Source organism: Prionailurus bengalensis, chromosome B2, assembly GCF_016509475.1.
Source record: "Prionailurus bengalensis isolate Pbe53 chromosome B2, Fcat_Pben_1.1_paternal_pri, whole genome shotgun sequence".
Classification (NCBI taxonomy): domain Eukaryota; kingdom Metazoa; phylum Chordata; class Mammalia; order Carnivora; family Felidae; genus Prionailurus; species Prionailurus bengalensis.
The window spans coordinates 52,825,263-52,847,427 of NC_057349.1; positions in this window are offsets into that span (position 1 = coordinate 52,825,263).

Genomic DNA, 22,165 nt, shown 5'->3' on the forward strand with positions numbered 1-22,165 from the left:
TTAAGTTAACTTAAAAATAAATAAAGGCATGTATACTTTCAAAAATATTTGTTGGATAAAACAATGTTTAACAGCTTGTACATGTACTACTTGGCAGGCTCAAATTTAACCCAGGTCTCTGATCCAAGGGCCTTGATCCTAAACGTGTTTTATTGATTGTCTGTAGCATATTTATGAAAACAATATTGTCTAAATGAGGAGATGATTATTATTAGATAAAGCTAGATTTCTTATAAAACTCTTCTTATATAAACTACTTAAGTCATCGCTAGGCACATAAAAAACAATCAGTTGATAGCAATCGTTATTACTAATGCAATTAACAACATTTATCAATAAGATAAGCCCAGTCAAAATATTAAGCAGTAAAATTTTTATTTAAAAACTGAATTACTATGTTGGAATTCACCAGATGACTATAAATTCTTCACTTTACTTTGGAATAAAAGAGCTCTGGGGAGAAGGATCTGTGTGAAATGGATACGGAGGCTTTGTATCTGCTGCAGAGGCGAAGAAAGGGTAAGAGCCAAGACATTGTGAGGAAAAGTTCAGCGTATTTGTTTTTCTTTTCCCCAGGCTCAGATTTCCAGAGGGGCCCCAAATATAAGCAGAAAAAGAAGAAGGGGTTGGGCGGGAGGGGGGGGGAGGAGTTGAAAGGTAAGGTTTAGATAAACGTGACTCATCTGTTCAGAGAAAAGGGGTTGAATTCCAAAGAGATAATGGAAAAGATCACCCCTGAGGAGGAGGACAGTCAGAGACAGGGCTCAGGCTGGGTCAGTGTTTTGAAGAACCAAGGAAATAAGTTCCTATTAGATCAAAAAAGTCAAATAGAGATTTTATGGCAAAGAGAGCTTATAAACCAAGAAATCATTCAGAATTGGTCAGGAAGCCCATGACAGCATAGAATGATACAGCTGGCAGCCAGACAGCAGCCAAACTTGAATATTCAGTGTTCTGCCAAAAGATACCAAGTTAGGGGTGCCTGGGTGGCTCAGTCAGTTAAGCATTCAACTTCGGCTCAGGTCATGATCTCATGAACAGGCTCACGAGTTCAAGCCCCGAGTCCAGCTCTGTGCTGGCAGCTCAGAGCCTGGAGTCTGCTTCAGAGTCTGTGTTTCCCTCTCTCTATGCTCCTCACCCACGTGCTCTCTCTCTCTCTCTCTCTGTCAAAAATAAAAATAATAAACATTTTTTAAAAAACATTAAAAATAAAGATACCAAAATGGAGGTTTTAAAAGTACTCAAACTGAAATAAACAGTATTTAAGAGAAAAATACTTGTAGTCTCATGAAGTGATTTTTTTAAAGGAAAACCAAAGGACAAAAGCCTATCTATAGCTTATTCTCTAAGTGTCTATCTACAGAAATGAGAGGCACCAAAAGACATAATTAATGAAGAAGGGATGATGTCAACACCTCTAAAGGTACTTTAATGCCTGATTCAAAAGGAATCATGATAAAAACAAAGAATGAAAACATTTTGCCCAGAAGAAAATCATTACTGTTAAAAGCATTTAGTAGTAAGAATCTATTATGTAATAAAGTATCTGGAGGGAATTAATTTTTAAAAGAAAATTATTAAGGGATCCAAGGAAGATCATCTCTTTTTTTTAATTCATCTTGCTCCAACTGAAATTTGAAACAGAACATTTCCCACAGATTTAGAAATAATCTATTCAAAAATTAAGCATCTTACAAATGCAAAACATCCATTCATTTTTTCCCCCATGTAGAAAACTCCCAGGCATTGACCCAAATTAGTCTCCATGGACTAATGAAGGGCAATGACCCTGAGTGTAATGCAAGACTCCAAGGTCATGGCCAATTTGAGGAAGTGGATACATTTAAATTTTTCTCTAGACACTCAGATTTTTCCATTCTGTTCTTTTTAAGTATTATTATTATTATTATTATTATTACTATTATTATTTTGGAGAAGGGCATGGGGGTTGAATTTTGAGAGGAACACTTTCTCACTAGTATTTTATGCATGTGTTAACTTAATAAAGCCAATACCACACTAATGTTGGAACTCAAATGTATCATTAATAACTTTTCCTATTGTCAGAATGCCAGAGAAAAAATAGAGAGCTAAATGCTATTTCCTGTTTTCTTACTTAAAATCTTCATCTCTCCCTCCTCCAGGACCTCAAGTCTTTTTATTTATTAATTATACTTTAATAATTATTTTATTCATTTGAATGTTCATGAAACGGCACAGAAAAATTCCTCCCCAGACCAAAGAACAAGGATGGAATTTGTGACCAGTACAATCAAATAATGTTACCTATTCATCATGGGTGTTGACATGATTGGGAGGAAAATACATGGGTAAGAGCAGAAATATGCATGGACCCAAAGGATAAAAGTGAACTTGTGACAATTTCAGTGATACTCGACCTGAGTTCTCCAGGAAGACTTTATTCTTTATTACAGAATGGTCTTCCTTTAACTGAAAAAGTCACTCATTTCAACCTTGTGCTTGAGCCAAAATTGGGAGGAGAATCAGGAAATCTACTTAGCCATTAGACACATAAATTTTCATTAGATAAATGAATTGCCACAACAGATTTTGCAGACTGGTTCTCCTGCCTATCAATAAGAATTTAAGAAGGTAAAGAGGGTATGGGGAAGAAATTTCCAGCACTTGTAGATAAGCAAAAGGCAAGAGAATTCGCTTCATACCACCAGAAAATTTGAGTATCTAAATTGTAGGGCATGCTTTGAAGCACATAGGGAAATTAAGTCAGGAAAATGGGATGGAGTCAAAATGTAGATGATCTTGCTTTCCACGCAAGAAAATTTGGTCTTTCAGGAGTTGGTGGGGAGGAGCGAAGACTTTTTTTAGCAGATTATTTACCTAACCAACTACCCATAGGACTAATGTGAAAGAGAGTGAAATAAGGAGACATTGAGAGAAATAAGACCAGATGAGGCAATAATTCAAGGGGAAAAAGTTAGTTCATGAACTAGGAAAATGGAGAAGAGTGGGTGCTTTTTAACTATATTGCAGAGACCATTTCTAATAGTTTTATTTTTTATTTTTTTAATGTTTTTATTTATGTTTGAGAGAGAGAATGCAAGCAGGGGAGAGGCAGAGAGAGAGGAGGACACAGGATCCACAGCAGGCTCCATACTGACAGCAGAGAGCCAGATGTGGGGTTTAAACTCGTGAGCCATGACATCATGACTCGAGCCAAAGTCAGACATGTAACCAACTGAGCCACCTAGACACCCCTAAATTCTAATAGTTTTAAAAATACACATTTATTTTTTATCCCACTTTTGGTTGGTTTAGATTTGTGAACTATATCCTACCTGTGAAATTGAAATTCTTCAGTCCATACGATTTACCAAATTCTTGCAGGATCCATAAATACACTAGGTGAATCTCCATAATATTATGATAAATGAAAGACTTTGTTCTTTAAAAAAACAAAACACTCCAAAGAAGACATCCAGATGGCCAACCAACACATGAAAAAATGCTCAACATCACTCATCATCAGGGAAATACCAATCAAAACCACAATGAGATACCACCTTACACCTGTCACAATGGCTAACAACTCAGGCAACAACAGATGTTGGTGAGGATGTGGAGAAAGAGGATCTCTTTTGCATTGTTGGTGGCAATGCAAGCTGGTGCAGCCACTCTGGAAAACAGTATGGAGGTTCCTCAAAAAACTAAAAATAGAAGTACCCTATGACCCAACAATTGTACTACTAGGCATTTATCCAAGGGATACGGGTGTGCTATTTCGAAGGGACACATGCACCCTGATGTTTATAGCAGCACTATCAACAGCAGCCAAAGTATGGAAAGAGCCCAAATGTCCATCGCTGGATGAATGGATAAAGAAGATGTGGTATATATATATATATATATATATATATATATATATATATACATACACACACACAATGGAGTATTACTCAGCAATCAAAAAGAATGAAATCTTGCCATTTGCAACTACGTGGATGGAACTGGAGGGTATTATGCTAAGTGAAATTAGTCAGTGAAAGATAAAAATCCTATGACTTCACTCATATGAGGACTTTAAGAGACAAAACAGATGAACATAAGGGAAGGAAAACAAAAATAATATAAAAACAGGGAGGGTGACAAAACAGAAGAGACTCATAAATATGGAGAACAAACTGAGGGTTACTGGAGGGGTTGTGGGAGGGGGCATGGGCTAAATGGGTAAGGGGCACTAAGGAATCTACTCCTGAAATCATTGTTGCACTATATGGTAACTAATTTGGATGTAAATTAAAAAAAATAAAAATAAAATTTTTTAAAATGTTGGGAGTTTTTTTTTTTTAAATAAAGGCTAGACTTCAAATTGGCAAAATAATGATCGAAGAATTTGTTATTCAAAGTTTGCCTTGAAAAGTGATATGCTAGGAAGTGTCAGTGACAGGATTTTTACTGAACTGTGGAATTTAATTACAGCACCCTCTTAGGTGACTTGTTCATAGATAGGGACCAAGAGAATTATTACTTTATTATACAATATATATTTTTAAATGTATAGCCCACCTAATCTATATGGAATTACTAATATATGATAAATATAATAATATGTAATAGTATGAGGGATGGGGGAAGAGTTACCTTTAATCCCATAAAAGAAAGAGGCTGATAAATAGTGCCACAAGAGAGACTTTTATCACTCTTTTAACTAAGCATTTAGAAGTTAGTATGGAAGTTCCTGGAAATATTTTTCTAATATTAGAAAAAAATTTGCAATCAGCCACTTAATCGTAAATTCTCTGTAGTCAGACTCTTTCCAAATGAGTTTCAAATACACCCAATTGTATTTTCAACCAAGCCTCATACAATATCCAGGTTCATCACATCCCCCACTAAACCAGTAGCCCAAACTGGCTTCTTTGAAGTAAACATTAATGGCATCACCGCTCTCCTAAAATGTGGTAATCCCTATCATTCTCAAAATATAAGGAAATAGAAAAAATATACTGATATATGCATTATTAAATTACGTATTTTACATGTACATCCTGTAAGTGCATAATATTGTTTTAATGGTATATAATATTTTACATACTATTCTCTGACCTACTTTATTAGACTGTGAATTTTTCCATGTTCAAATATGTAGATTTATATCTTCATTTTTGGTTGTTCTAATGTATAGATTTGTTTTAATTTGCTACCTCAGAAACAAAGCTACAGTAAAAACATTTGTTCATATATTTTTACATGTTTGTCTAAATAGTTCTTTAGTTATGACTATAGGTGGAATTTCTGGAAAAAGGTACACTGTTATACTTTTATATTTATAGTTTCTGGTATATATTACCATATTCCCTACCTAGAAATTTGGCTGATTTATATTTCCATCAACAATGAACAAAAGTACCTCTTGAAAAGATGTGGGTCTTGACCCAATGGTATTTCTTATTATTTCCATTTCTCCTTATACCAATGTTAACTATAAATACATGCTGCTTCTGAGTCATTGTATCCTTTCTTACCACCACTATTATTGTACCTGTCTATTCTATCCCTCACCAATATGATTACAGCAACATCCTGATTCCCAACTTAAAACTATTTATGCAAATTCTTTTATACACTCTTTCACTCCCTTTCCCTCTCTCTCTCTCTCTCTCTTCTTTTTAATATCAGAAATCTAAATGTGTTATTCATACATTTAACTTCTCAGTGTCTCCGTTTGTTTAGCAAATTAAATACAAACTCCAGTGTATCACATCAGTTATAAGAAATGAATTCACATACTCTAAGATTGCTAACACACATACGCACATAACAGGAAAAACAATCAGTTCTCACTAGCAAACGACAACCAAGATTTCATTTCCTTTTACCTCTACCTCACCCCTCCCAAACACAAATAAATGAAGAAATCATGAGAGAAAATGTACAAAAGGAAAAAAAAAATAAAAGTAGATTTGAACTCACATTTCAAATATTGAAGTTCTGTGTACAAAATATTAATAAATAAAAAGGACAAATTAAAAAGATGAAGACATTAAGTCTCCCAAAAATGGATCAAGTGTATTTGGAAAGACTGAACAGATTGTCTAGAAATATAAAAGCAGAATTACTAAAATTTCAAACTCAGTACAAGAGAGAAAATATTTGCAACTTATATTACTAATAACTATATTTTATCTGAAATCTATGAATATCTCCTCAAATCAATAGGAGAAAGGCCAACAGCTCATTAGAAAGATGATCAAGAGAGTTTAACAGACACTTTGCCAAAGGTGACATCCAAATGGTTAGTAAACACATAAAAGTCATAGAGGGAATGAAAATTATAACTTGAATGCTATTTCATTACCCAGCTATGAGAATGACTAGTGTTGGCTATGGAAACTCTGATTCCACTGATTGTGGAAGTGAGGTTGATACAATACTTTGGAAAAGAGTTTGCAATTATCTACTAAAGTTGAAGAGGCTTAGAATCTAAGGATTCTACAACTGGGTGTAAACTAAAAAGAAATACCTGCACACATACACTGAGAGACACAATGGAAATGCTGATAGTGGCATTATTTGTAATATTTTTCAACTAAAAATAACTCAAATTTACATCAGTGGAAGAATGTGGTTTATTCACATGATGTCACACTACACAGAAAATTAACACATCATAGTCATGTGCAACAATATAGGTGAATATCACCAAATAATGTCCAATGACAGAAGCCAGAAACAAAAGAATATATACTGTATAATTCCATTTATATAAAGTCAAAAAAATGCAGAATAATGGTGGCCTTAAGGGAGGATATACCTTTGAAGAAGGTAGAGATTAGACAGAGGTGGAGCTACAATGAAGCCACAGAAGGACAAATTTTGGGCCCCCACTTGCCTAAGACCCTTTCAGGATCCCAAGGAAACCTGATCACTGTGTTCACATGATCGTATGTTTTTGTAAAATGTTCTCAAGAAATACATTTAACTGCAAACGTTTAAGACTGATGGCTCATTCTTGTCCAAATTCCCTTCTGTCACACTTCGCCGTTTATTGGCTGCCTTAAGAGAGGTGATAGGTATTCAAGGGATCTATCTAAAACGAAATTGAATTAGTTATTCATTTAGTTTGACTCTAGTGGGATATATGTACTGGGTTAACAATCACTCTTGTGTATAGTTAAGTTATTGCTACCACTCCAGAGTAGGACTGGCTTCTAGGAATAATTCTACCGCTCACTGTGCTAATTCCTTAGCTTCATGACATAAAGGTATAGAGCCAGAGGTCACATGGCAATGTAAGTTTTTCTTCTAGTGGTAGGCACTAGAAATACTTGGATAATGGAGAAAAAACAAGGAAAAGTGAACAAAGCCAGAAACTGTCCATAGAAATTCTTCCAATCATCATGTATAAAATTATAGGTAGACAATTGATTCCGCAATGATACATAGTCAAAATGGAAGTTGTCTTATGACAGGACTACACTAGAAAATGCAACATAAACAATTATAAGTGCACCATAAATATGCTTTTCTTTTTCTGCTGGGAATTAAGAGAAATAGAATTTATCAAAAGTGTCAGAATTGGGAAGCTGAATAAATCTCAAGCAAAATTGAAAAGAGAAAAACTAAAAACAAAGAAAATCCACTATTAGAAATATGGAAAAAATAAAGAGAAACTAATAGCAGTTAGAAAGAAGTGAAAGATTACCTACAAAGGAACACTAACTAAACTCAGCTGAAATACTCAAGAGCAACACAGAAAGTAGGAATGAATGTCCTCAAATTTGAAGAGAAATGTCTCTCAGTATCTTAGTAACAGCAAAAAAAAAAAAAAGTAGTTCCAACAAAACTATCTTTCAAGAATAGTGAAAAAGACTAAGACTTTTGCATACCAGAAACAGAGCTTCATGAAAAAATTTATTTTTTTATAAAATTTTTTTAATGTTTATATTTATTTTTTGAGACCATAGAGAGACATAGCATGAGCAGGGGAGAGCCAGAGAGAGAGGGAGACACAATCCAAAGCAGGCTCCAGGCTCTGAGCTATCAGCACAGAGCCTGACGCAGGGCTCAAACTCAACGGTGAGATCATGACCTGAGCTGAAGTCAGATGCTTAACCGACTGAGCCACCCAGGGGCTCCTCATGAAAAAAATTCTTAAGCCTCATTTAAAAGGCAAGGAAAAGATTCTAAAAGGAAGGCTTGAGATGCAGAGAGGAATGAGCAGTGAAAATGGTATGTGAATAAGTCTTGCCTGTGAGAATTAAAAAAAACAAAACAGCAAGATTGCATTAACACTAGATAAGAATGGCCTGGGAGCCAAAAATAGGCTCAAGGCAGTCAGAGCCATCTCAGAAGAGCAAAGATATTAATTCACTTCAGAATACATTACATTTATGTTGCATGCTATAATTTCTAGGATACTAATTAAAAGAATATTAACAGTATTAAACAGAAAGGAAAAGTGTGAAATAAGGGGAAAAAAGAAAATTGAATCTAAAAAAGCAGCAAAAAAGATGGAAACAATACAAAACTGTAGAAATGAAATAAATTCAAGTACATCAATACATTAAAATACGTCATAATACATCATACATCATACATTTAAATGGTTACTGTCACAAATGAAATCCGAGAAAATACTATGTTGATTCAATTTAAAACTCAAGCTATTTAAATAGAGACACTCTGAAATTTAATGAACCAGAGGATTGAGAGTCAAAGAACTGAATGAGATAAATTATGTAAATATTTGCCAAAAGAAAGCTGATGATATTCTACTAGTAACAAACTTTAGAGCTAAAAATGTGATTAGACATAAATAGATTTACTATATAATAAATGTTTTAATTACCAAGAAAGTTAAAATAGTTCTCAAATTCCATGCACTTAATAAAGTCACAAAATAGATAAGGCAAAGAAATTGAGAGCACCAGAAAGAGAAAAAAATAACCAATGTAGAGTTTTTAATATGTATCTCTTAGTAATTGATACATCAAGTGGGGGGGGGGTGGGGGGGAGGAGGGGGTACATGGAACACTGAAGAGCACAATTAACAAGTTTGATCAATGAGATTTTAAACCTTAAAATAGTAATTAAGGAACACATATGCTACTAAATTGAACACAGCATATAGATCATTTAAGAAATCAATTACATGGTCAATTTTCAATAAGTTTCAAAGAATTGGTTTAGTACAGAACACATCCTCTGATCAGAATGTAATTAAGTTAGAAATCATTATTGATAAAATAAAATGTTTTATAATTTTATTTAAGGGTTTTGAAACACATCTTAACCCATGAGCCAAAAAAGAAATTATAATGAAAATAGCCATATACTAAACCTGATATATAATGCAATTACAACATGTAAAACTTGTTAAATACAATTAAAGCAAATTCAGAAGGAAGTGGACAGCCTAAATGTTTGCTTTATAAAAGAATAAAGGCTGGTAACTAATGCATTAATTATACAACTTAAGGAATTAGATAAAAGAATAGAGCAAAACTAAACAACACAAAAAGGAAATGACAATAGGATCAGAAATAAATGAACAATATAAAACTAAGAGAATATAGATGACAAAGCCATTTTGATACTTAAAATAGATATTTCCCTTGAAGGAGATAGAGAGCAAGAGAGAAGGAAGGGAATGAAGAAGAGGAGAAAAAGTTAAGTTGTTCAAGGGCAGGGGAAGGGTATAAGTCACAGAGAAGGTTCTGGATTTCAGAAATCCCTTCAGATTGAAAGTTAGAGACAAAACTATTTCAACTGGCAGATACCAAGTATTGGCTTCACAATGAGGCAAAAGCTACCTGTGAGGAGGTTGTCACATTTAAAATGGCAGGGGGGGAGGGGGTGGGAGAGGAGGCATTTATAAAAATCTTTTTTTCTGTACCTTTCTCATAACTTTTATTGTCTTGTAAAAATATTTATAAATAAATATTTTAGTCTTCTCTGCTACCAATTCACATTTTAGTCTCCTGACTACTGAAAGTGCTCTCTAGGACTGACCTCAAAGTCATCCTGGGGTCTCGGCTTTCAGAACATCCTTGGAAGATTCTAATAGTCACCCATTGATGATACTTGCTATCCAACAAAATGTCAAAGCATAAACTGAAGCTATCAACCACCTCCGTTTCCATTGATCCCAATCTCTGCATTATGTGGGATTTGATGTCAAAATAGAAAGATCATTTTGAAAATGGGGAGCCAATTTCTTGAAACAGTTTAAGGGAAAACATATCTTTATAAAGATCCAAATTAGAGAGGTAAATGAAGCTGAAAAGAGATATTTTCTTCTCTTTTCTCATTGGTATTAAAAGACAGAAAAAAAGATTAATGTTTTTTATTTGGGATTTGGGATCAGATTTCTGAGCTTTTGAGAGAATATACTGGCAAAATACATCAGAGACAAATGATCGAATATCATAATATACCAAGGGTTTGATAAATCTGTATACAGAGACATATACCTTAAAGAAAAACATGTAAATTGATAGTGGGGTGTCTGGGTGGCATAGTCGGTTGGGCGTCAGACTTCAGATCTCCTGGTTCCTGAGTTCGAGCCCCACCCACATGGGCTCTGTGATGACAGCTCCGTGCCTGGAGCCTGCTTCGGATTCTGTGTCTCCCTCTCTCTGTGCCCCTCCCACTCACACCCTGTCTCTCTCTCAAAGTATATAAATAAATAAATAAATAAATAAATAAATAAATAAATAAATAAAGATTTTAAAAAAGAAAAACATGTAAATTGATATTAAGTAACTTAGAAACACAGATTGGCACTAAACATGAAAAATCCTATCTTAAATAGCAACTGAAGAAATGCAAACTAAAATAGAATATCATTCTCAAGGATCACATTTGCTAATAGAAACATCTGATATTATCCAAACACTATTTCTGATAGTTACAGTTTGTCATATAGAGTATTTTTCAAAGTTTATGTGATTAAAATAAATAATACAATTGAGTTATTTATTTAACACTTTCAGTTTATCAAATCACTTTGAAACTAGGCTCATATCCAACTGCTTACTCAATACCTGAAACTCAACATGTCTAAAACTAAATTCATCTTACCACCGAACCCCCTTTACCCACCAATTTTCCCATCTCGGGGATAAATACACTATCCTTTCAGTTACCCAAGTCAAAAACCTTGGCATCATTCTTTATTTCACTCCCATATTCAATATGAAAATAAACTCCACTGGCTCTACCTTCAACATCTAACTGGAGGCTAAGAATTTTTCATCATCTCCACTGCTGGTGGAGTGTTGTAAGCCACCATCATTTCTTGTTAGAGTTATGGCTCCAGCCTCTTACAGGATCTCTCTGTTTCTACTCTTGCACCTCAACAGGGTACTACCAACAGAGCAGCCAGAGAGAAAGTCTTCAAATGTAAGGTCAACTTACTCCTCTACTCAAAAGCCTTCCCTGGCTCCCCATTTCACTCACAGGAAAGACAAAGTCCTTATAATTGCTTCCGCATTAGTCAGTGTAAGTAACAATAGTTTCCTGCTTAAAAACAAACAGGCAAACAAAATCCTTGATAGCTCAACACAATGTTACAGTGTTATCCAGGTTGAGTGGCTTGTAAATATTTCCCCTCCCAAGGGTGACTCAAGAATCTAGACTCTTTCACCTTGTGGCTCTGCTGTTTCCTAAGGCCATCTTAGAGTGTTCTGCCTAATCTCCTCCATCCAAGGGACCAAAATAGGTGGGGGGGGGGGGGGAGGGTTGGGAGGGAGGGATGAGAGAGAAAGAAGATAGAGAAAGAGGAGACCAACCAAGAGAAAAAGGAAGAGTGAGTCAGTCAAAAATTGGACTACAGGTTTTAAGGGCACCCTCTAGAAAAGGCATAAATCCCTTCTGTCCACATTCAAGAATTCATTTTATGTCCCCTCTCAGACTACAAAGAATCATCTAGCTGTGTGTCCAGGAGGAAATGATGTGGCATTACCTCTTTCCCCTGACTCAATCACTCTTCCCTAAAATATCAATGATGAAATTTTTCATCTTCTTCAAGTGTTTGTCCCAATAACACTTTCTTACTGAGAGCTCTCAGACCAAACTATCCAGCTGATAGTTGCATTCCATAATCCCAGTCACCTTTCTCCTACTCTACTTTTAATATTTCCCTGTGTGTGTTATCATTTCCTAATACAATGTACTTACTTATTATAGTTATACCTTATTATCTCTCTCCCTATTGCTAGATGTAGAACATGGATATATCTTTTATTTCTTGAACAGTGCTTGACATAAAACACTCTGTAACTAGTTTACAATAAAAATTATAAAAGTTGTGATCTTATAACTATTATCTTTGACTTTAGTTCTAAGCTCCGTATGTCTGTTCTCAGAAGTATATTCTTTTCTACTTGATTAGTTAAGATTTTATATATTTTTATATGGCAAACCATTTCTTTTACCTATAATTTTCTCATTTTTGTGATTTCTGGTTACTCATTCTGATTTTATGCTTATTAAAATTACCATCTTACTTTTTCATTTTAAAATTTTCTAAATTTTGACTTAATTATTTATTAGTCATGTATGTTCATGCTGGTATAATTCCTCCATACATTACTTCTTCTAAATCCTTGTTATGCTATAAATAATATCATCAGAGACCTTAGATCCAGTTAATTATTGTTGTTATTTTTCAGTGTACGTCACACTTTTTAGTATTCTCGTGACATTTGTATTCTGCATATATTTTAAGTATTTAAACTACATTTCACTTTTTTGTTTCAATTTTCACTAACATTTTTATAAAAAGACATATTCATGCAAATGAATACCAATTTAGCTGATAAATTTAGATCACAAATTCTCTCTCAAAAATACAAATGTTTTAGGGTGCCTAGATAGCTCAGTCAGTTAGGCATCTGACTTTAGCTGACTTTAGAACTCACGGTTGGTGAATTCAAACCCTGCATGGAGTTCTGTGCTGACAACTCAGAGTCTGAAGCCTGCTTTGGAGTGTCTCCATTGCTCTCTGCCCCTCCCCCCACTCATGCTCTGTCTCTGTCTCTCAAAAATAAATAAATGTTTAAAAAAGGTTTTTTTAATTAAAAATACAAATGATTTTTCATTATCTCCATGTCTTTAATGTGTTAAGTTTGGGGGTTCTGCTGGTTTCACCTTCTTTAAAACTGACATTTTATCTACTGACCAAATGCTATAGGATGGTTTCTCTGATTTCCAAATTCAAAGATTTCACTAGATTCTGTCTAGATGTTAGTTTCTCTTCATTAATATTTCCCTTGTTCCAGGGGAGACCTATTGTGTAGATTAAAGTCTGTGTCTGAGAGAGTGTTCTTCCTTTATTTGACTATTGTCTACTGCCTTTTCTTATTTTTTTTTTTAAATAAGAGCAGCGATCTGTTTTCAAGGTCTGCTCTTAGTTCTTCATTTTTTTTAATCCCCAGCTACCAGGCCTTCCATGGAAATTTAAATTTCCTTCATTAGATTGACCTTAGACTATAATCTTTGAAGCTTATAATGTGGGTTTTAACTATTTTATTGAATGCTTAACTTTGTTAGCTCACACAGCTAATTCCCTTTGTGTATCTACCTGTTTCTAGTGTGGTTCTCCTTTCTACTCCATTTATTTTATTAGTTTTTTGTCTTGCATTACTTTTCAAATTATCTTATTAGCATAAAGCTGTCAAATAAGGTTTGCATCTTACTTCTCGGTCTGTAGTTAGCTGGGTCTCATGGGTCCTTGGATGCAGGTCCTTTTAAATGCCTTCAGTTTCAGATGTGAAAGTGAGTCCGAGTGGAATGTTTCTTCCTCTCCCAAGGATGCCTCAGAATTTTCCAGAATTCTCAATGCTAACCTACCTCACCAAAAGGGAAAATTTCAAATTTGGCTTTTAGAGATCCCATCCAACTACACCATATCGAGCATAAGTTCCTGAAATTTTATGGCAAATTTACTACATTTTTTCCTAGTTGCCAGCACTAATTCTGGGTTTCTTTATTATTTTGTCATTACCACCAGAATGGAAGAGGTGAAGCTAGAAGTTAGATTTCAGGAAATAATTTTATCTGAAAGGCCTTCAAAGAGATTTCCAATTAAATGTTTTCAAAAGCAGGGAAGAGTAAAGTTAACTTTACAGGATTTCATGTCACTGACATTCGTCTATTTTTCTTATAATTGTAACTCTAGCTTCAAAAAAAGGCCAATGTCATCAAGGATTGGTTATTTTTAGGGGTATCCGCTCTCTCGTGCCAAAAGTTCTCACTCAGGAAATTTGGGAAATCAGCCCATCTACACAAGCGCAGTCTCTCCCGTTTGTCATGATGAAAACATAAATATTTGCTTGGCTCATTGGTAATAGTTGACAAGCAAGTCTCCCTGCTTTCACTGGCAATAAGGGAAGTAACCTCCTCAAAGTCTAGCACAGTCATTGCCTGTAGAACCTTCTCTCAGGCTCTCTTACTTCCTTGATACACAGCTTTTCAGAGGTAAGTCTCTTCTTACAGTGTCTGCCTGCTCACCAGGCCGGAAGACTCGCCCCAGGCTGCTAACACTGCTGTAAGGCAGACTCCTACCCCACGAATGACATCCCTAGTTCTCTCCTGGAGACTTCAGATCATCTTAAAGTTTTGCTTGATTAATTAGCTGTTGTTCCTCCTATTCAAACATTTCCCAGCATAACCCAAAGAAGCTGCTGCTGCCTGAGGGAAGCTCAGATTTCAGGCATGTCAATCATCTTCAGAGCCAAAGGATACAGAAGGGCAACTGTGATCTCCTCACAATTAGGCAGCTTTTCATCTGTCTAGCTCCAGAATCTAGTACAATGTCAGACTCGCTCTGAGAGCTCAGTAAATGTCAAGTCCACACAATCACATTTGTTTCTTGTCATTAACTCTGTGTAAGGTGTGGTTCTTTCCACTGTTCTTTAAAGCTCCATCCTTTTAGTGACCTTAAATACAGCTTAAGAGAGGGTAGACTGTCTTCCCATACAAGATCTAACCTTAATTCTACAAAAACCAAGCTGTTTTGATTTTTCTTCAATTTATATCCATATAGCACTTAGGAATATGTTGAAACTTAAAAGAAAGGGGCGCCTGGGTGGCTCAGTCGGTTAAGCGGCTGACTTTGGCTCAGGTCACCATCTCGCGGTCCGTGAGTTCGAGCCCCGCGTCAGGCTCTGAGCTGATGGCTCGGAGCCTGGAGCCTGTTTCAGATTCTGTGTCTCCCTCTCTCTCTGCCCCTCCCCTGTTCATGCTCTGTCTCTCTCTGTCCCAAAAATAAATAAAACGTTGAAAAAAAATTAAAAAAAGAAAAAGAAAAAGAAAACGGTAACTTTGGCTTGAATCAAAATAAATCCAATTATGGGCGCCTGGGTGACTCAGTCGGTTAAGCATCCGACTTCAGCTCAGGTCATGATCTTGAGGTCCATGAGTTCGAGCCTCACATTGGGCTCTGTGCAGACAGCTCAGAGCCTGGACCCTGCTTGGGATTCTGTGTCTCCTCTCTCTGCCCCTCCCCAACTCACAGTCTGTCTGTGTCTCTCTCAAAAGTAAATAAACATTACAAAACTTTTAATTCTAAAAAACAAACAGAAAATAAATCCAATTATCACTAACTAATTATTAAAAAAATGGTCAAGGGCTTATTAAAATCCTTTCTACCAACTTACATACAACTTTTTAAAAAGACTAATATTAGAATAATTTTCATTGTGGCATAAACTGAAAATATTTATACTCAAACTGCCTCAGCCATTAATGATATGTATTTTTTGCTGCTGAGGATATTTTTAATTCCAATTGGACATGATAATATTTATGATGTTTGGATAGTAGGAAAAAAGGTCCCTGTCTCACATTATATCTACTTAATATCTCCATTTTTAGACAGCTTCAAACTATAAAATTCGGCAAAAACAGAGACAATAGGTTAGTAACAAATGTGGTGTTCTTGAAAAGGAATATATAAGTAGGTTTAATGATTTAAGAGCCTCAAAGTGCCAGCTGTTACTTTAAGTTTCCACTTTAGTTCCTTATTCCACCATGTCAGAATGAGGTTGTGAAGTCCTGTGCTTTTGTTTTTGTGAATCTTTACAAAAAATAAAAAAAGGAACTGCTTTTATCCATCAACATCAAATATTTTGTGAAAATTTTAATCTTATAAATCTAATTTTACACTTTGATTTGCATATTACATATGCTGTGCAAGATTATGAAAGATACTGTAGACTGAGTCAATGTATCAGTGATGTGCTAATAAATGTTTAAAACACCAGTTTTCTGGGGGGAGGTGGAAAGGGAAGCTCTCTTGTGTATTATTTGCCAATTTTTTGTGGTGTCATTATGCCCTGATCTGTCTTTCAGCTGGGGTTCTGGATGCAAATTAGCTGTCACCAGTTAGATGTCCTTGCACAAATTTTAGAATGAGAAAAGTGAGCCAGAGGCAATTTCCACCGCCCAAAAGCGAAGCCCATAAGGATGTGAGATGTTCTGTAAACCACTGCCCCATTCGCTTTCCAGGTTGCTCAGTGCCCAGAATCTACAACGGCAGCAAGAGCAGCTTTCTCACCCCCTGAATACCAGCTCCCTCGGGGTGTTCTTAAACATAGTAGTCCCCATGGCAATCTTAGAAGAAGCATGAGAAGATTCTCCTGTGTCAGTCTTGTGATGCTCTGGGCATTTAACCTAAAGGACCAGCTTAGAGCAAACTCTTTCAGCCCTGCTGTACATTTTAGGAGACTTTAATTCCCTATGTTAAGTCGTTTATGAATAAAATTTGCCACACAAACTGGATTTTCTGTTGTTCCCATTTACAACTTGAAATTTCATAACTCTAATATCTGGCCATATTTGCCACACAAACTGGATTTTTTGTTGTTCCCATTTACAGCTTGAAATTTCATAACTCTAATATCTGGCCATATCCTCTCCTCAGTTCTTCAGTTATCAGCCCAAGTATCAAATTATGTAATGTTCTTAGACAAAGGTTTTCTTTCTTTTCTCTGAAGTCCTGTCACTCGGGGTCTATTTCTTAATTCTTGTGGCACAGGATAAATTGTTCTCATTTTAGGACTTAGACAAGTTCAGGACAGATGAGGTGGGCACAAATAATACATCTGCATGAAGGCAGTGAACTGTAGGAAACACTTTAAGAGAAATAAGGGTAGCCATACAAGATTGAGCCAATAACACCCTACTTAGGTGAAGATATGAGTGATTTTTGATACAGCTTGTCTTCTCCATTCCTAAGGACTTGAATTATTGTTGTATACACTATAAAAGGTAGAAGGAATGAGAGAGGCAAAGCATGAGCATGGGAGAGGCAGAGAGAGGAGGAGACACAGAATCTGAAGCACGCTCCAGGCTCTGAGCTGTCAGCACAGAGCCCGACGGGGGCTCAACTCACAAACCGCAAGATTGTTACCTCAGCCAAAATCAAAGGCTTAACTGACTGAGTCACCCAGGCGCCCCAGATTTTTTTAACTAATCTCTAAACCTACTGTGGGGCTTGAACTCAACAACCCCTAGATTGAGAGTTGTGTGTTCCACAGACTGAGCTAGCCAGGTGTCCCGATTATATTTTCTTTTGAAAAATATTTAGAAGGATTAAAACGATTTTAAAATATGTATGTATGGATGTAGCAAAACATCTTTTTTTTTCCCCCTTTGGTAGGAAATTCAAGTTTCCTTTTGGAAAGTAAAAACCCAAGTAAATACATTGGCAATTCCAATAAGTGTCTTTAAATATTAGCTCTGCTGATTTCAAAAGAAGCCAATTGGTGCCATATATATGCCTTTATTGTCTCAAGAGAAAGCAATCTTATATGAGACATATCTACCTTGAAGACCACCTAATGTTTTACAAGAACAATTTCTAAAGAAAAACATGACAAAAATATGGCCTCAGGCAGCACCAGTATATGAACAAATGTTTTAAGCCACAATGCAAATCCCATACCAGACCAAATTTGCATGCTTTTTATATTTTCCTGTAACAGTAACCATTGAATACTCTGGGAAAATGCATAGGAATATATACACAAATTTCTCCGTAAAATCATATCCTAAGAAGTTCTTTAAAATAATATTCTCCAAAGAGGGAGTTCTAAGGAGGTTTGAGTCAGAGTGACAGAAAAATCTGCTAATCTCCTATCAGGCAGAGTTAAATAACAGTGTTATTAGAGACTTTGATGATTTTGGAGGCAAATTTAATAATGATATAAATCAAATGTTAAAATAATCCTCTAAGGAAACTTACTTCATTTGGGAGAAAAATAAAGTTTCACCAGTAACCATAGTGAGTTGATATTATTGCAGTTGTTTTCATAGGTTGTTGCCATGACTTTTTTGACTTTTGGGCTACATTTTACTTCAAATACAACAGATGGCAACGATTACACTTCTGTAACTTTTTTTTTCTTGAATAACTAAACAGAGCACAATAAAATAAACAGGCTTATACACTAGAGAGTTTGGTCTTGTTTCACATTTTATTAAAACTAAAAGTGAACAAAGTAACTCAAACCAAATATAAAGCAAGACCTCCATGTATCCCAAACTTTACCCACAAATTTTAAAATATTAAAATATTCCATTTTTTTTAACTTCCTCGTGGTTTCAAGAGCACTAAAATACAATGGGACCCAAATAATGCAAGGAAGAAAGTTTGCAACAGTGACAGCTCAATTCTGAAGCAAATGTTAAAAGCCTAGGAGAAAGTTCTATATCTGTCTCGCTTACTATAAAATTCGAGAAAACAGATTTAAATGGAATTAATATCTGGGAGGGAAAAATCTTATAATGAGATTTTTATTCCAAACACTTTCAAATTTACATCTTAGTATTATATGCTATTTCTCCATAGTCTGACTCTCTCTTCTCATGACCTCTCTGAGAAAGGATTTGAGTAATTCTCCAAACCCAAACTAAAGTATACAAAAAAAGCCAAATTATGATTACTGTTCACAGAGCACATTTTAAGCAAGTGAATTCCATAAGGATTATTTAATGAAAAGGGCACAGTTGGTGGGAAATATGCTTCTAATGAATAGAACACTTAATTAGATGTCAGGGACCAGAGTTCCATTTCCAGATATTTAAAATAATGATGTATGTCCTTGGGTATGTCATTTAACTTTCTTTATTTTTCTCATTCTGGTAATGAAGACAATAAATTCTCTGACAAGATAGAATTTGTAAATCATGCTCAAATGTTGACATATTATAATTAGGTGGAACTTTAATGCATCATAATAATATCGATTTTGGAACTATTAGTCATCATGATTTCATTGGCATAGATAAGAGCCTTTCTTAAATAGTGTGTGGAATGACTTCTAAAGTGCCAAATTGCCTTTTTAATGATCTCATCGTGATTTCATTCTTTGGTTAACAGCTTGAGAATTTGATGGAATAAAGTGTTCTGATTGAGCAATACCCAAAGTATTTGCCTATAAAAATTTTATTTTAAAAACAAATCCTGCAAAACCTCAGCAAAATGACTAGTTAAGGAAGACTAGCCAAACAAACCTTAGTAATAGTTGACGATCTAATCCTTTTAATCACTATTACAGGTACTAATTAATTACTAGGTATTGCAGATTGGAGGCCACCGATCTTAGTGCAAACAGACTGAACTTTCGTATTCATGACATGTTTCCTAGATATAAAAATAGTACTTGACACTTTTTTACACTCAGAAAAACAGAAAGAGTAAAACAAAGAAAACACTAAGCATATAGAATGCTCAGAAACAAACAGATTTTTACTGTTCATCCTTTCAGGATTGTTTTGTCTGCTTTACTTTTCCCCTTATGCATGTTCAGGAATTCCTCTATTTACATGTATTTGCTTTCCTGGAAATGCATTAAAAGTCAGCAACCTAAATAATCACATTTTAAACTCTACATTAACAGATCAGGTTATATTCACAAAGAATTAAATTCATGCATGCACATGTGCACACCACACACATATTACAATGGCTACATTTTACAGTTCAAGTGGGCCCAGGCTTATCCACCTGGCAGATGAGACTGACACAGGCACACAGGACCTCCAACAAGAAGACCCTACGGTGGGGGCACCTGGGTGGCGCAGTCGGTTAAGCGTCCGACTTCAGCCAGGTCACGATCTCGCGGTCCGTGAGTTCAAGCCCCGTGTCAGGCTCTGGGCTGATGGCTCAGAGCCTGGAGCCTGTTTCCGATTCTGTGTCTCCCTCTCTCTCTGCCCCTCCCCCGTTCATGCTCTGTCTCTCTCTGTCCCAAAAATAAATAAACGTTGAAAAAAAAATTAAAAAAAAAGAAGACCCTACAGTGGCTTCCTGACCAGGGCTGTTTTCTCCTTCTCTCAATTTCTCTGCAAAGGACAGAAGCAGAAGCTCCTTAGCCCTTTCCAGCCTGAATATGCTGAGTGCCTAAGTGATGCTGGAGAGAACGGGCTGCTCTTCCCTTGCACACATTCTGACGGAATGGGTCTCAGCCAGCCCTGCTCACTGTGACCACCTATGTGAGGGACCCAGCTTGACTGCCTACACAGACACACACACACACACACACACACACACACACACACACACACATGCCACCTGCCACTCAGTTTACCCGCATCTTGCCCTCTGTCCACCATGAAGGAAGCAAGAACAACAGGAGTAAAGCTTGAGTTACCTCTTCGTATAGTCATGGAGCCTATGAGGCGTGGAGATCGCTCCACAAACTGGACTGGATCATCAGAAGAGTGGGGCGGCCTGGTGGGCTGGGGAAGGGCTCCGTCTTGTGAGTTATGGGGCCAGCAGCACTACAAACCAGCTGCAACACCCTGCCAAGGCTGTGGCAACCTGCCCTTTTCTGGTGCCCTACCTCGTAAGGCCACAAAAGCATTCTGCAAAAGATTAACTCTCTACAAAACTACACATATGTGTTAATCATGTAAATGTATAAGTTGTAGGGGCCACCTGTGTGGCTCAGTCAATTAAGCATCCAACTTGGGCTCAGGTCATGGTCTCATGGTTCATGAGTTTGAGCCCAATACTGATAGTGTGGAGCCTGCTTTGGATATCTGTCTCCCTCTCTCTGCCCCTCCCCCACTCATGCACACACCTCTCTCTCTCTCAAAAATAAACATTAAAAAAAAGTTTTAAAAAGTGTATACATTGTAGAAATTCCATACAATAGGTCTGCCTATTGGTATAGTTTATGTATGCACTTATATATACTTATGTGCATATATATGCATATACTTGATTATAACATTGGAAAATGTGAGCTTATTTATTAATATCTATTACCCCATGTTGCTCACTGCATGGTTTTAAGTTACTGTCACTGATATTGAGAATTTTATCATTAAAGCATCAGGGTATCCAAGATAAATTTTATTCTTACAGGTGATAATAAACACATTATAAAAAGAGCCACTGAAAGAGGGTGAAAGCACCCACTTAAATATCGCTCATGTTTCATATTAGTACTTTGTGGGGTGAAATGGTTTCCACTATTTTCAGGATTGCATAGGAATACTTGGATGGGATGTGGAGTTAGGACATCCAGGGTGGATTCAGGAAATTTCTAGTTTATTCCACATGAGATCCTGGAAATGACACTTAGCTTCTCCTTTCCTTGGTTCTCCTAAGATTTGTTTATGGATTAAATCCATCTTTAATCCATTCCTTCCTCAATACTTTTCACATACATGTGGGAGTAGAAGTCACAAACGAAGACAAAATAGGCCAGATAAAAAATGAGAGACAACAAGGAAGAGGAAAAAATAGAAGAGCCCCATAAATGATCTCTGAGGAAAGGTAGCCAGAGAGACTGGGGAAGCATTTCTGACATGGAGGAAGAAAGGAGTTTCAGGAAGAGAGAGGGGGTCAAATGCCAAACATGTCTGAGAAGTCAAGAAAGAGAACTATACAGAAAAACGCTGTCATTTTGGTTCAGTGAAGAGAAGAAAAGCCTGATGGCAGTAGACGTAACCCTGCAGCCTTCTTTCCAGAATCTTGACAGTGAAGAAGGGGCATGGCATCTACTAGCCAACTGACATCCAGAGTTCCCTTACATTAAGACTAGAAGATGATCTCGAATCTTCACTTAATTAATTAGTAATCTCCTCCTTATTCAAAGATTCCCCAATAGAATTCATAGAACCTGACCCTAACCCAGGTGAAGCTCCTTTTGGAAGCAGTTGTGTCAAT